General features: G+C 41.5%; 1 pseudogene across 1 annotated transcript; it reads right to left on the bottom strand.

The window, feature by feature from the left end:
- Positions 1-5,588: 5,588 nt before the first annotated feature.
- On the bottom strand, positions 5,589-7,257 carry LOC144463623 (uncharacterized; annotated as a pseudogene). The gene is made up of 3 exons (XR_013491675.1): positions 6,536-7,257; positions 6,314-6,405; positions 5,589-6,128 (listed from the first exon to the last, which is right to left on the bottom strand). The product of XR_013491675.1 is annotated as an uncharacterized LOC144463623 (transcript).
- Between the last annotated feature and the right edge of the window lie 8,775 nt (positions 7,258-16,032).

The raw sequence follows: 16,032 nt of genomic DNA, 5'->3' as shown, positions 1-16,032 counted from the left end.
TCAGTTGTGTTGTGCAGAAGTCAGGTTAATACACAGCCGACAGCCCTATTGGACAACTATTAAAATTCATATTATGGCAAGAACCAATCAGCTAACTAAAGAAAAACGAGTGGCCATCATTACTTTAAGAAATGAAGGTCAGTCAGTCCGGAAAATTGCAAAAACTTTAAATGTGTCCATAAGTGGAGTCGCAAAAACCATCAAGCGCTACAACGAAACTGGCACACATGAGGACCGACCCAGGAAAGGAAGACCAAGAGTCACCTCTGCTTCTGAGGATAAGTTCATCCGAGTCACCAGCCTCAGAAATCGCAAGTTAACAGCAGCTCAGATCAGAGACCAGATGAATGCCACACAGAGTTCTAGCAGCAGACCCATCTCTAGAACAACTGTTAAGAGGAGACTGCGCCAATCAGGCCTTCATGGTCAAATAGCTGCTAGGAAACCACTGCTAAGGAGAGGCAACAAGCAGAAGAGATTTGTTTGGGCCAAGAAACACAAGGAATGGACATTAGACCAGTGGAAATCTGTGCTTTGGTCTGATGAGTCCAAATTTGAGATCTTTGGTTCCAACCACCGTGTCTTTGTGAGACGCAGAAAAGGTGAACGGATGGATTCCACATGCCTGGTTCCCACTGTGAAGCATGGAGGAGGAGGTGTGATGGCGTGGGGGTGTTTTGCTGGTGACACTGTTGGGGATTTATTCAAAATTGAAGGCACACTGAACCAGCATGGCTACCACAGCATCCTGCAGCGACATGCCATCCCATCCGGTTTGCGTTTAGTTGGACGGTCATTTATTTTTCAACAGGACAATGACCCCAAACACACCTCCAGGCTGTGTAAGGGCTATTTGACCAAGAAGGAGAGTGATGGAGTGCTGCGGCAGATGACCTGGCCTCCACAGTCACCGGACCTGAACCCAATCGAGATGGTTTGGGGTGAGCTGGACCGCAGAGTGAAGGCAAAGGGGCCAACAAGTGCTAAACACCTCTGGGAACTCCTTCAAGACTGTTGGAAAACCATTTCAGGTGACTACCTCTTGAAGCTCATGGAGAGAATGCCAAGAGTGTGCAAAGCAGTAATCAGAGCAAAGGGTGGCTATTTTGAAGAAACTAGAATATAAAACATGTTTTCAGTTATTTCACCTTTTTTTGTCAAGTACATAACTCCACATGTGTTCATTCATAGTTTTGATGCCTTCAGTGAGAATCTACAATGTAAATAGTCATGAAAATAAAGAAAACGCATTGAATGAGAAGGTGTGTCCAAACTTTTGGCCTGTACTGTATATATATATATATATATATATATATATATATATATATATAGGCTACATGCTATTCTTCATAGTTGCACTTTTTTTAAAAAAAATATGCTTGCTTTATGCAAATGTATTATTATTGTTATTGCAACAATCCAGAACAATGACAAATACTGTCCAGTTTATTCTCCAGAATAACTGTAAAGGTACTGCATGTTAAAAAAATATGCTGAAAGCATACCATGGCAAACTCAAGCCCAACAAGCAACAGCAGATGGACATTTTGGCCTGAATGTAACATTACTAAGTAATAGTAACACAATGTAAAATGTAAACATCCCCTGTTTTTTAAGCAGCTTGACATACTCAGGTGGTAACTCAATTCACATCAACAGTAGATGCAAATTTCTGTTCAAAAGACCCCTTTCTTTATCAATTTCTGCTCCTGGAGGTTTGTTTCTGCTTACCATTCACAACATAACTGCTGAATAGCTTCCTAATTTCCCAAACGGGTGGACCATAATTACAGAATGTACATGCATTAACCACAAATCAAAAAAATTGTGGTGTTAGAAGGAATTTACTTTGCCTCGTTATTAACACATTTACTTTGACAGCATAATTTATATTGTACTGTTGTATTTTTGAGGTGGAAATCACTCTCAAGGGCCCCCCACCCAATGGGCCCAGTGCAACTGCACTGCCTGCACTGTCTATATTTATGCCCTTGGTGGAGCATCTTGACACATGGTTAAGTTGTCAGTGGTTTTATCTCCAATTGCTTTCATGGCGCAACATGTAACAGTTGCATGTCCAACTCACTGTTCTGAGGACATTTTTCTCTTGACATACAGCAGCCCATATAGCCCTGTTTCCACCAAAAACTTGTGGTATAGTACCTTTAGAACTAACAGTAACTCTGACAGACTTTTACCCTTGATCTGTTTAGTGTTTCCACCACAGACAGTAATCTTAAAACTAGGCGGGGTTGTTACTCATTGCTCTTTTCAGCCTTTGCTGTATTTACTCTTGTAAAATGTTGGCATGCCAACATTTTCAGAACAAAAAAGAGGAAGTTGGAGCGAGATACTCTCTCCATGGGAAACTTTAAAATAGTGGGTTTGTGCACTGAGTCCTTGTCAGTACATGTTGGCCTAGTGCTGCCGGGTGCAAAGGAGCGACACTCTGCCACGTTTTTTCTTCAACTGAGGATTAGAATATTATGCAGATTGGAATTCCTATACATTTTTTTAATCTTTAAAGATCCAATCATCACTAAAGTGTATGTCATTCAAGAAAGACAACAGCAACAAATGAGATGGTCAGAGTTGTTGCACTGACATTTAAAGTTGTGTTGATGGATTCATGTTGTCAACTCATGCATTGAATAACATGCAAGAAAACTTTTCACCTTAAAAGTTGCTGGCAGTTGGCAAAGTGAATTCAGTCATTTTTTTTCCTCAGTCTACAGCTGCTGTGAGAGGCAGCAAAATATGATTTTATTTGATAGTTTTACTTTACTAATGTATAAACTGTGGGTACAAAAGCTTCAAAACCAGCCATAACTCATCCCTGAGAGTGAAGGTCCAGTTCCTTTTTGTTCAAAATTCTTGCGGAGTTGATAAATTATACATTATTGGAATCGATAGAACATGAGGAATATGAAAACTAATGTTTCCATCTTTTGAAATTCTCTATGGTGGCCGTTTTGGATTTAAATAGTGGTGAATGTTCAAAACACCTTTTTTTTATGTCAGGTTCCAAGCTATGCAGGTGTTTACTTTCGGTGGCTAAACATACATTTTATTTATTCAGATATTCACATAAACTATGAACAGACACTTGGATATGAATGAATTGATTTTGATGGTTGAAGGTCAAAGGTCAAGGGCACTGTGACCTCATAATACATGTTTTTGGCTGTAACTCCAGAATTCATATGCTAACATTTCCAGTGATGGGAATAACGGTTACTTTTTTCAGTAACGAGTAATCAAAAACATTACTGTCTGGCCATTATTTAACGCCATATCTCAGGAACAGAGGGGAAGACATTTGGTCAGACACTGAATTGGTTACACTAATCTTACAACTGTGCTGACTGTATAGAACCTCTCTGTGTGAAGCATCCATGTTTTCACAAACAAAAGTGTAGGAGATGTTTCTTTTACCTGCTTGACAGTTTCGACTGTGACTCCAGTCTTCCTCGGAAGTGTCATCCGACATGTTGCATGTTGATGGTCAAACAGACCTATCAGAATCTGTTGGGCTGGCCACACCCCCCGCCACCGCATGGCCTCTTTGAAAAGAGGGAGGCCCAATTCCAATCCAATCCCTTACAGACTCACTGACTTAGAGGCGCATTCATGTGAAGTGAGTGAGTATGTGAGGGCTGTCCCATTGTCAAATCATCAAGTCAGTGAGTCAGTGAGTGAGCCCTTTATGCCCCCTTACCGTAGGTCAGTATCAATGCGACCTTACGGTAAGGAAATTACCCACAGTTCATAGCGTTGTGGCATCAAATACAGGGGTTGCCCTAGGGGCACCGGTAGTGTTAAAAAAAAAAAACGTAAACAAAAAAACACGGTCGGCAGATCTGCAAACGGTAACGATCATCATTCCATTACCTGAGTAATGTGTTCTGATTTCGTAAAGCAAGCCAGGAATGCCATGAACAGCTCAAACTGCCGGTCGTGGAGTTTATGAACCAAGGTCTGGCTACCCTATGTAAAGTATGTAAAACAAACTCTTGTGAAATGATCACCACCATTGGATGCACAGGTGCAGTCAACAGTTGCAGTAATTTCCAACACAAGGAAACACCCACTTGGAAAACCATCACATATTCCTTCAGGAGAGCCAGCACACCCATGTAAAGGCTGAGCTGTAGCACTGTTGTCATCTCCTCATGCCACAGCTTCTGACAGACCCTCTTTTTTCTGTCATGGCCTTGCTGTGTCATGCCTGTGAAAGAGATTCATTAATATAAGTGTAAATAAAGTAAATATTCCTCATCATTACTAACTTAATTCTGAATTACTAGATTAATTATGGGAAATCACTGTACTTGCAGCTCGTACTACGGGGAACTAGTTTTGTGGGCCTATCAACAAAACATCAAAAAAGGAGGGAGCCCACTTGACCCAAATTAAAGGGAAATTTAAGTTTATTTTAACCCGTCTCCTATCGTCCTAAATTTGTTTCAAGTCACTAGTGACATAGAAATAATAGTTAGCATGTTAGCTGTTCGCCTAGATACAGCCGTAGTGTCAGGCCTGTTAAAACGTAATTGAACGGGCATCCTTTCAAGTGCAAAGTTAGTCCACTAAACAAGCTTTTTCTCCACAAAGACCGCCTCATATCGTTAGGATAAATGTCAGAACATATAGAAAACGACATGTAAACGTGTTGTCTTACCTTACCGGTGTGGTGCCATGTTTGTTGTTTACCATTTAGCTAAGGCTGCGACCGGTCCCATTCCTTTCAACAGAGGTATTCCTCTTTTGTGGGCATTGGGGTACAGCATTCACAGGTAACGTTACACCACCGAGTTCCAGAGCTAAATCCTTCCAGCATCCATTCCTCCTCTGTCGTCCTCTAACGTTACCTGTTGTGCCTCTCTCTCTCTCTCCTCCTCTGTTCTTCAATTTCACGAAGCTCTTCATCAGTGTATTCTGGCTGGATGAAAGCTGAAGTGTTTGGGGCTACATTATCTGCTCAGATTCAGCTAAATGCTTCAAAACTCATTGGACGATGCTTCACAGTGCAGATGGACATTGACCTGAAGCATATTGCAAAAGCAACCAAAGACATTTTTAAGGCAAAGAAGTGGAATGTTCTGCAACGGCCAAGTCATATCATCTGACCTGAATCCAACTGAGCATGCGTTTCTCTTGCTGAAGCCAAAACTGAGGGCAAAACACCCAAAACACAAGCAGGAAGTGCAGACGGCTGCAGTAAAGGGCTGGCAGAGCATCACCAGGGAAGAAACCCAGCATCTGATGATGCCTATGTGTTCAACACTTCAGGCAGTCATTGACTGCAAAGGATTTGCAACCAAGTATTAAAACTGATTGTTTAATTGATGATTATGTTAGTTTGTCCAAATACTTATGAGCCCTTAAAGTCGGGGGACTGTGTGAAGAAATGGTTGTAATTCCTACACGGATCATACTACATTTTTGAAAAAAAGCCTTAAATGAAAGCTGAGAGTCTGCACTTTAAGCAGGTATTCATTGTTTCATTTAAAACCCATTGTGGTGGTGTACAGAGCCAAAATGACGACAACTGTATCATTGTCCAAATAATTATGGACCTGACTGTATTTTGAAAAAAAGACAGACATTCAACACATTCCATTGTTTTAACCACGGCACAACGGGGCTGACAAATTCAGGTCATACATTACACACACTGACAGCGTGCCCTAGTGTGAGTGTACTACAGAGGGCGCCAAAGCGCTGTGGTCTCGAATGTGCTTGGCGCCTGTTCACCTGATCTGGAGACCACTGATGGTCTACTTGGAGGTCACTGAACAGCTGCTCAAGGTAGTGGTCGAAAGGCTCTGCAAAAGTCTTTGCCGCGTTGTGGATGTGGTGACAGGAGTCTCCATCTACGTCGAGCAGGGTTGGACAGTACTGGTGGATCCTTGTCTCAAGGCCGGTCTTGCTACCCCTCATGACAGAACATGAATCTATCAGCATGTTTACTAGATGTTTCCACAGAATGTTATTTTGCTTTAAGAACTCGCAGAGCACCCTCTCCAAGGTGGCAGCGTTCACCCTTACGACCTCACGGACTCCAAATGCTCCACCATCACCTTCCTCAAGTCATCGTGGAAGTAGCTGACGAGCATGGAGAGGACCTTCAAAATCAAACCAAATTTAAAGTCAAGGTTAATTGCCATGCAACATTTTGACTGGGCACACAAACACACACACACGCACACACACACACACACACACACACACACACACACACACACACACACACACACAAGCACAAACAATAGAAGGATTTCAATGGCTAGAGTAAAATATAGAGACCAACCTTTTTGTTGTTGTTTGATGTACTCTCATCCAAGTTTAAGGAAAAGGGAAATCTCCACAGGTTGGAAAAGGTTCTTTTAGAGAAAGTCCACCCTAGTCAAAGCAAAGACAGATTTATTTGTCACATGCACATTCTAACAGGTACAATATAAAGTGAAATGTTGGCTGCTGGGTCGGGCCCCTATGATGTGCTAAAAGAATAAAAAACTAGAAATATAAATACCAAGACCATGGACCATCTTATATGATGCTGCTGTTCTCGACAGCTTCATTCCCTGCAAACCCACTTTGTCCAGGGCAAGAGTATGCGCAAGCTCCACAATTACAGGAGCAATAACAAATGGAAGGGAATGCTCTGCTATCACTCCAAGAACCATTGCCTAGAATACAAATTATGCAATTAGTTAAAAGCTAGCTATTTCAGTGTATTTTATGTTTAAGTGATGATACTTCCTGTTAGAGCCCTGCGCTGGAGCCTGAGGCCCGAGGGGCCCGGCAGCCCGACAGCCCAACAGCCCGACAGCCTGAGGGCCGGGCTTCGGGCAGGGGCGGACTGGGACTAAAAAACAGCCCTGGACTTTGACTCGGCCCAGCCCACAACAACCGGTGCGCGGAAACTCATCAGCCCCAGACACGGGTGTCAAAATACTTAAATCTTAACACATGATACTATACCTTCCAAATTATAGCAATAGCACCGATGTTGACTAGATGTTGTGTTAAGAGCATAGTGTAGAATACTCACTGAGAAATAAACGAAACAGTCCAGATGTCTCTCTGCTGAACAATACAATGCATGTGACTGCCTGAAACAGGCCCAACATCTATGGGCCGGCTGGCATCCAATTTAACCCTATGGGCCCTAGGCGTTTTTGGGGTATTTTTACTGCCTTTACTTTTAAGCTCATAGCACAGTCATTATAAAGGCTACATACACATGCTATATCTTTTTTTTAGGACAATGTGGGCAAAAATGTGTTTTATCTGAAAGAAACATGCAATATTTACATCTAAGATCATAGAAAAATAGTCAACCAAGTGTAATGATGTCCTCCAAGATAATATTTGCCACTTTGTTGGCAGTAAACAAAGTTTGTTGTTGTTTTTCAGTTTCACTTATATATTGGGGGGCATTTTGGGCATTGGGGGGGACACATGTCCCCCTCAATGTATATGGTGACTACGGCCCTGTCAGCATGCATAATTAGGCTGCAGTTGTCTGGGTGCGCAAAGGTGAAGTGGCTGGTCTTGTCATACAAAGTTTGATGGAGTGTCAACTGGACAATATGGAGATATTTGCATCTTGAAAGCCGGACTACAAATGTGGATAGACAGGGAGAAACACATGCAAGCCTAAGACGTGGTAAGATACGACATTCCTCACTATATGAAGTGACTGATAACAAGATCTGTATAATGGATTGTAAAGAAATTCGTCAGGTTTTTATTTTGTAGACAATTAATCTGGATTTTTAGCATGATGGGATGACAGCACAATGATGTGATGTGATGTGATGATGATGTGGTATCATTGGAAAGCTCTGCTTCTGCGCTTTCATGTGATATGCGTGGTATTTCTGTGCGAGCCTGCATTCGCAAGTAATCCATCCAAGAGTAATGTGTGTGCAAAGCTGTATGAAAGCTCTGTTATACATCATTTAGTGTAACTTTATCATTCTTTTTCGCTGTGAAAACATTGGACTACCGACAAGTGCTTGGTCTTGTCGGAAAGCCAAGTGATATGCGAGGCTTCTCGCTATGATGCACGGTTGCGGGGAAAATCAATAGAGAAGAACAGGTGTGAATTTGGACGCACTATGCGTCGTTTGGGGCTATAGGGTTAAAGGCTGCCACCTAGTGGACTGGACGTGGAACAGTACATTATCAGGGAGAAAAAGAAAAAAAAAAAAAAAAAGGTGATGACTGCGTGGCGGCCGCCGGCCGTCCTGGAGTACCGGCCGTCCTGTGATTCTCCAGAACCTCCAGATGGCCAGTCCGCCCCTGCTGAGCACAGGAAAACAGTGGTTTAAATGGGAAACAGCACTCTAAGAATTTACATATATAATTGAACAACAAAAATACATACAACATATACACTGTATCAATGGCAAAAATACCATTATACCATATAAAATATGGAAAAGTCTCACAACGTCAAACGCATTCAAATAGTAATACAAAGTCAGGTCAACATCACTTCTGCAAGAGAGATAATTACAGCACATCATATAGTAGTCATATAGTAGAAGTAAGGTAATCTTAGAGTTTTAAGAACAGATCATTTCTGAATATTAAGAATGACATCATCACAGCCACAAGATAATATCCGACTTACAAGCAGCAATATTACAACCATAACAATAATCATCGTCACTTTAGAACAACAAAGTCACATCTGCAAGTAACACTAAAGGAATGAACTCAGATCCAGTGTTTCATTAACTCCATGAGGTTCCATACTGTTGAGTGTGAAAATCCAAAAGGACTGTCTCTGTAATAGTTTTTTAACAATATCTCCCCCTCTTGGAGAGAGAGAGATTTTCTCAAGGCCCACAAATTTGAGGGATGCCGCTGAGCCGTGAGCCCTCTCTTTGTAATGCCTTGCTATGGCATAGTCCATGTTTCCATTCCTGATCGCTGCCTTGTGTTCTGCTACGTATTGCAGAACACAAGGGGTAAACGTTACGCTGATTCACTGTAAAACTGGCCAAATTACTGCAAGTCTCGACAAAATCAAGTGTTGCAAATTAACGTACCAAAAATTGCGTTATATATTTAAAAACACTGAAGCATTTCTAAGATTGTGTAATCTCAATAACAGATGAATCATTGTTTCAAGTTTTGTTGTGTAATGTTAGTTTCAGGTAAACTCAATTTACCTCAAGTTTCATGAGGGAGCTGGCACCAAGTGGGAACAGCCACAGTTGACAACTCCTCAGTAAGAAAAGTAGCTATTGGCTGTCCTAAAAGTCGCTAGAAGTCGCTAAATGACGCCATCACCTAATTACCTCCGCCAAGGAGGTTATGTTTTCGCCAGCATTGGTCTGTTTGTCTGCAAAATAACTCAAAAAGTTATGAAAAGATTATGATGAAATTGTCAGGAAAGGTGGATAATGGGACAAGGAACAGATGACAATTTTGGTGGTGATCTGATTTTGGTGGTGCTGGTCTGTCAGCAAAATGGATAAAATAATAAATAAAGTATTTCGTCTGATAGCCTCAGCAGCAGTTCCAATTTCTAAAGACGATGAAAATAGCACCATCTGGCGGCCGGAAAGCATGTCTTGTTCTACTTGCTAAATATTGTTGTAATTCTAAAGGCGGCACGGTGATGTGGTGGTTAGCACTGTCGCCTCACAGCTAGAGGGTTCCCGGTTTGATCCCGGGTGTGGGAGCCCTTCTGTGAAGAGTTTGCATGTTCTCCCCGTGTCAGCGTGGGTTCTCTCCGGGCACTCCGGCTTCCTCCCACAGTCCAAAGACATGCAGGTTGGGCACTAGGTTAATTGATAACTCTAAATTGTCCGTAGGTGTGAATGTGAGCGTGAGTGGTTGTCTGTCTCTATGTGTCAGCCCTGCGATAGTCTGGCAACCTGTCCAGGGTGTACCCTGCCTCTCGCCCGATGTCAGCTGGGATAGGCTCCAGCCCACCCGCAACCCTCAAGAGGATGAAGCGGGTTAGAAGATGAATGAATGAATGGAATTAATGTTCTGTGTTGGAAAAAAAGAAAGTGAAAAATACAAAAAAACATATATTATATATTACATATTATATTCTGTGTTGGTACAAAATATATACGAAATAAATACACCACAGTGGTCACCATGGTGCAGGCATATAACCTAATAATGATAGTGATGTAACCTAATTGTGATGCAGGCTGCAAAATCTGATGCAGAGGGGAAGGGAATATCACCTACTGAGTAGCATCCAGCTGCAGCCCCGGAGCAGAAGCCCTCTGGCTTGCCGGAAGTGCCCCTGGCATGACAGAAGTGATGTAGAATACTGGAAGTTACGTTTTTGGACGCAGGAATGGCGCAGGGCATGACGGGAGTGACGTATTTTGTATTTAAGCGTGCATTTATTGGCACATTCGTATTTACTGCTTAGTAGTGCTTCTACCACACCGTCCATGCCATGGTCCATGCTCAATAATGGAGACATTTAAAAACAAGGTAAGCTTTGCTAAGTCGATAATGTTGCCTCTGTTTATGGTTAAACGTTACCCAGTGTTAGCTAGTGAGTTTGCTAACAAGCTAGCTAGCATTCTGCCAATGTGATGCTAATGTTAGTTCACAGTAACAGATGGTTGCCAGGGTTTTTCCTGCATTGAGATTTTTTTGTCGGCCGCCAAAGGCTTATTGTAATTGCCAGCGCTAATGAAAACCCCGAGCACCACAATGATGAAAAGACAAGCCAGTCTCGGCGGATTTCACTTTAACCCTTGTATTATCTAATAAAAAATGCAACGTGAAAGGTCTTCAAGCGCAAAAAAATACACAGACTGCCATAGAAATAGTATCTGTTAATGTATTTTTATATATATTTTTAATGGATAGTATTATTATCTTCAGTCCTCACCATACATAGCAGTTTTTGAATTCTAACCCCTTAAATGCCAGTTATTGTGAATATTCTTTTTTTTTTTTTTTTTTTTACGGCAAACACAAAGTGGATTATTTTCCATCCCATAAAAGCAAAATTTATTTTTTGTTTTGTTTTTGGTGGTATTGCCTGGGAGTGTCAAATTTGATATGAAAACTGATTTAGGAGCATTTTCATTTTTTGTGTTAATCAGAAGGTGTGTTCCAATTCAGGGTCTGCATCCTTCGAAGGGCGAATTTGAAGGCCACTTACGTCACAACGCTGCGCGAAGGCTGTCCCAATTCGTCCAAATCTGAAGGCTCCTCCAAATGCAGCCGACAAATGCGCCCTCCTTTTCCCTGTATTCGGAGGATGCACTGCGACTATCCTTCGCGGTCTACCATATCCCAAGATTCTTTGCGTGCCTTCGTTCAGCCCGGATCTTTTTAAACGATGGCGGCAAACTCAAACAGCGGCAGTGGCAGCAGCACCGAATACACTTTCAAATGTAAGTAATGGATTTTTACTTAACGCCAGAAGTTCAAGGGGCCTTAAATCTTCTAAATGGCTGTTAAAATACGTGACGTTAGTAATGCTAACACATAGCCAACAGAATGTAGAGCCAGCTCCGCGATGTAACGTTAGCTTAACGTTAAGGCTAACGTTAACCTGTTGATAAGAGGAGCTCAGTTAGCCTTTAAAAGTAACGGTAACGGTTAAAGCCTTAAAGCCCTTCACTTTCATTTGTTTAAAAGCTCGGAGGGTGACTCGTTATATCTTATTGTAACTGTGGAGATGTTGTAGGCTGTTTATACCTCACATCAGGTGCATAAACGCACTGCAGTGAACAAATATAAAATTAATGAGAGAATAGGTTGTGACTTGTGTGTGTGTATTTCTAGGCTGTAAAACTGTACTAAACTAAATGTTTGGATGGAATATAGCCTAGACCTAACTTCAGGAGCATTATTGTTATTATCGTTATTAGGCCTATATATGTATATCATTTTGCCTGTTGACATAACAGAAAATATGTCTTACATTTCATTTTGTTGTAGGGAGCAAGGAGCAAACGGAGGAATTTATAAAACTCAGGGGTGAAAAGGACCACCTTTTCACAGGGGCCAAAAATACGGCCACACTCGGATGGAGGTACCTGTTAAGGCAATAATAAATAGCCCATTTGTACTCTACACATATTTGTATGTAAAGGTTACTTAAATTAACCCAAATCTTGTACAAAGACCAAAGTACAAATATAATCTCATGAGGGGGATGAGGGGGAGTAGGTTTTGGAGGCATGGGTACCCACCATCTGCCAAGATGAAGTGCCCAGGAGGAGGGTAGATGGCCCGCCTGTACAGTGGGCTGTGCCAGAGTACTCTGGTATTGTGCACCGACCCCGGCCAGCCCACGTACGTGTCAATGAAGCGGCCCTGATGGTCACAAACTGCTCGCAAGATGATTGATGCAAACAGTTTCCTGTTCTTGTAGCACCGACCATCAGGGCCGTTTGGTGGCTTGATCCTGACATGGCAGCTGTCGATTGCTCCAGCAGCTTTTCGAAAAGCTCTGTGTCTTGCCAGCCCTGTAAACCCCCGAGTTACTGCCACCAGGTCATCAGCGGTCTTGGGGAGGTAGATGAACTTGTGGTGAATGGCCATCACCTCCTCAGTAACTCAGTGGATGATGCGGTGAACAGTGGAGCGAGGCATCCCAAACCCCCTTGAGACAACCCTGTATGATGCCCCACTCGCCAGCCAGAAGAGAAAGACCAAGGTCTCTATTGTGGCATCCCATCCATGTCGTCGCTCCTGGTGGAGAAGGTCCAGCAGCGCCTCCAGGGACTCTCTGCTCAGCCTGAAATCTTGCCTGGTGTCATCATGATTAAAAAAATTCTGCAGCATGGGAACAGCCAGGTTTACTCTGCAGTACAGGGGCCTGGCCTGGATGGGGAAAGGAGCTATTTAATTTTAGTTAATAAGACAATTCTAGTTAATGCTATAGCTTAGATAAATAATGCTTTCTCTGTCCATATCCACTTTGGCTTCTCAATATGGTTTAAAAAAATGTAAATATATATATATATATATATATATATATATATATATATGTATATATATATATATATATATGTATGTATATAATATTTAATATGGTTCCATGACAAAACATTTTAATATTGAAATTAAGTCAGGGCTATTTACAGGGTTTGCACACATTTAGCCCTTTCAGGCCCTACGCTAACCTTTTTCACTAGGAGCACATGTGCTCCTAGTGAAAAAGGTTAGGAGCACAGAAAGAAATTTAGGAGCGCAGTGAAAATTTTAAATAACATATTTAATACGAAAACAAACACTGAATCACTTTGAAAAGCTCAAGGAAAATAAACTAAATAAATAAAATAAAAATCAACCAGCCACCCTCCTCCTCTGATAAGTTAAGAACAGTCCCTTATCAGTTCATAAACAAGACACATCCTGCAGCCCAGTTGGTGTATTTTAGTACATTCCCTAATAGACCCACAGTGGGCTGGGTGCTAACAGTCACTGTGGAGAAATGTCCATACTGCTCCTGAATGATGTCTTTTGCTCGCACAAAACTATTTTTAGTTGCAAATGCGAGTAAAATGCTCACACCGTAGAGCTCTGCCTTTCAAGCATCTAAACTGAAATTCAAGCACTTTTCAGACCGTGAAAACACAGCATTAAAATTACAGCATTTTCAAAGATTTTAAGCACCTGTATGAACCCTGTATCAAGTGTAATGGTTAAATGACATTAACGTTAACCATATATTATGATAATCTATAGTTTATATGGCTAGCGTTTGTCCCTTAACGGTTTATTGACGGGTAACGTTATATTAATTACCACGAACTATGCGAGTAAAATGCTCACACCGTAGAGCTCTGCCTTTCAAGCATCTAACATTCTAACATTAAACTAAAATTCAAGCATTTTTCAAACCGTGAAAACACAGCATTAAAATTACAGCATTGTCAAAGATTTTAAGCACCTGTATGAACCCTGTATCAAGTGTAATGGTTAACTGACATTAACCATATATGCTAATCTATAGTTTATATGGCTAGCGTTTGTCACTTAACGGTTTATTAACGGGTAACGTTATATTAATTATCACGAACTATGCTAGATAATGTTATATGAACATTAATGTGGGTTAAAATAACAGGTTTACCTCCCCACGACTCTCTCTCAGCCGGAGATAAATGAGCCGCCAGTGTTGCCGGAGCCACCTCTCCTCTTCCTCAATCAAAAAGTAAATTAAAAAAAACAAAAGGACATGTTCTGGCTCCATCTTCTTTGCCGGTTGGTTCCTGCCGGGCTTGGGCGACAGGAATCATGATGTGGTGATGCAACCAGGGAATCCTCTGTAGGCTAGACCGTCCCATTTAACAACAGTTGATGACTCCTTCGGAGGCGCCTCCAAAGGACTAGCCTTCGGAGGCTGCGTAGGCCGCGTCCTCCGAAGGATGCAGACCCTGAATTGGGACACAGCTAAAGACGAATGGTGCTACTGGCATCTGACGCTCAAAAAGTTGAAAATATTTTAACTTTTCAGCGTCTACACGTGTCTAAAAACATGCGTCATCTCTGTGTGATCGCCCCCTAAGTCTCGAGCCCCGGTGACTTTTTGGAAGTCATTTCAGTATTTCTGTAAGAGTATCATTTACATTTCCCGCCAATGACAATTTACTGTCCTGCAGTTGCAGACACTTTCGGTACCGTTTCATCACATATTTTATGAAGTAGCCTCCTTTATTCATGGTTATGATGATGTCGCTCGTAATTAACACCCCCTCTTCTTTCACTCTAACGTGCCTGTGGCTAGATAGGAAAACCCACTGAACTAGTTGATAACAAGCTTTATAGCACTGGTTATCCAGATGGCCAATGTTAGAGTTAGTCAAGCCAGATAACAAAAAGATATCCTGGGTAAGTTAAACTGGCTTCGTAGGACAGGGCTCTGCTCTGGACAGTAAATGTGTGTTGGTGTTTGTATTTGGAGACCAAGAACCTTACCACCTGTTCTTATAGGCAGAAATCCCAGGGGTGGATGGGGGGGTCTGGACTCCCCCTTCTTTGGAAAAACGGGGAATTGTCAGCCCCAATATATATCATTTGAGGAAACTATACAATTCTGAACTTTATAATAATACACAATAGTTTGGTCCGTGTCCGCATATACTGGCACACAGCAGCACTCGGCAGGACTGACTGTGATCAGTGGAACTGTGTCAGAGGAAACTGAGCTCCAGTAAGTAACTACTTTGCAAAAGTTCACTTAAAATAAGAGACATGTCAGACACCTATATTTACTGCTACTTTTCAACAGAATAAAACACGTTACCAGTTGTAACCAGACAGCATTTTGTTCACTTCATTACCTCGCGGTTGAGTCTTCTGTGTGAATGCAGTAGTCATACAAATAGCCCAGCCGCTAAAAATCATTCAAACTCAAATAGTTTAGTACCAATTTCAGTGCAGTTTGGATTGTTAGAATTTACAGAATTGTGATTACGAAAGAGAAAAATTCATTCTCATACCATTTTTTGTTGTTTTGTAAATGGTAATAATAATATTTCTATATTTTTCCTGTAATTGAAGTCGTTTCTATGGTGTGATTTTGTTTATAATCTTTTAAATAAATGAAGACTTGATTTAAAAAAAGTGACATAATTACAGCAAACACTGTAAAAAAAAAAGTCTCCACAAGCTTTCATAGTGACGTGAGCATTTTTCTTTTTAAGACTGCAAAACAAATAAATCTGCTTCTTTGGGAAAATTAAATCCAACTAGGCAGATTAGCTTTAATTCAGTTAACAGGTGTTGCCTATCTCCTTCTACTGTAAATAACCAGCATGGTGTGTGTGTGTGTGTGTGTGTGTGTGTGTCTTATTTATTGTGTTATTGTGTTTATTAGTGTTATGAAAAAAGCACCCCATTTGATTTAGACATGAAATAAAGTAGAGACGACAGTGTTGCCCCCGTGTGGAAATGGGTGTAGGTAGTTATGAGTATCGGAAAAAATTTATTTCTACTCTAGGAGACTGACTGGTCAGTGTCAGGGATAGTGGTGAAACAGTCAGGGCCAGGGACGGAGCCTTAGACTTC

The sequence above is a fragment of the Epinephelus lanceolatus genome, chromosome 5, assembly GCF_041903045.1.
Source record: "Epinephelus lanceolatus isolate andai-2023 chromosome 5, ASM4190304v1, whole genome shotgun sequence".
NCBI lineage: Eukaryota > Metazoa > Chordata > Actinopteri > Perciformes > Serranidae > Epinephelus > Epinephelus lanceolatus.
Note: the sequence above shows the minus strand (reverse complement) of the source record. Positions and strands in the feature narration are given on the sequence as shown.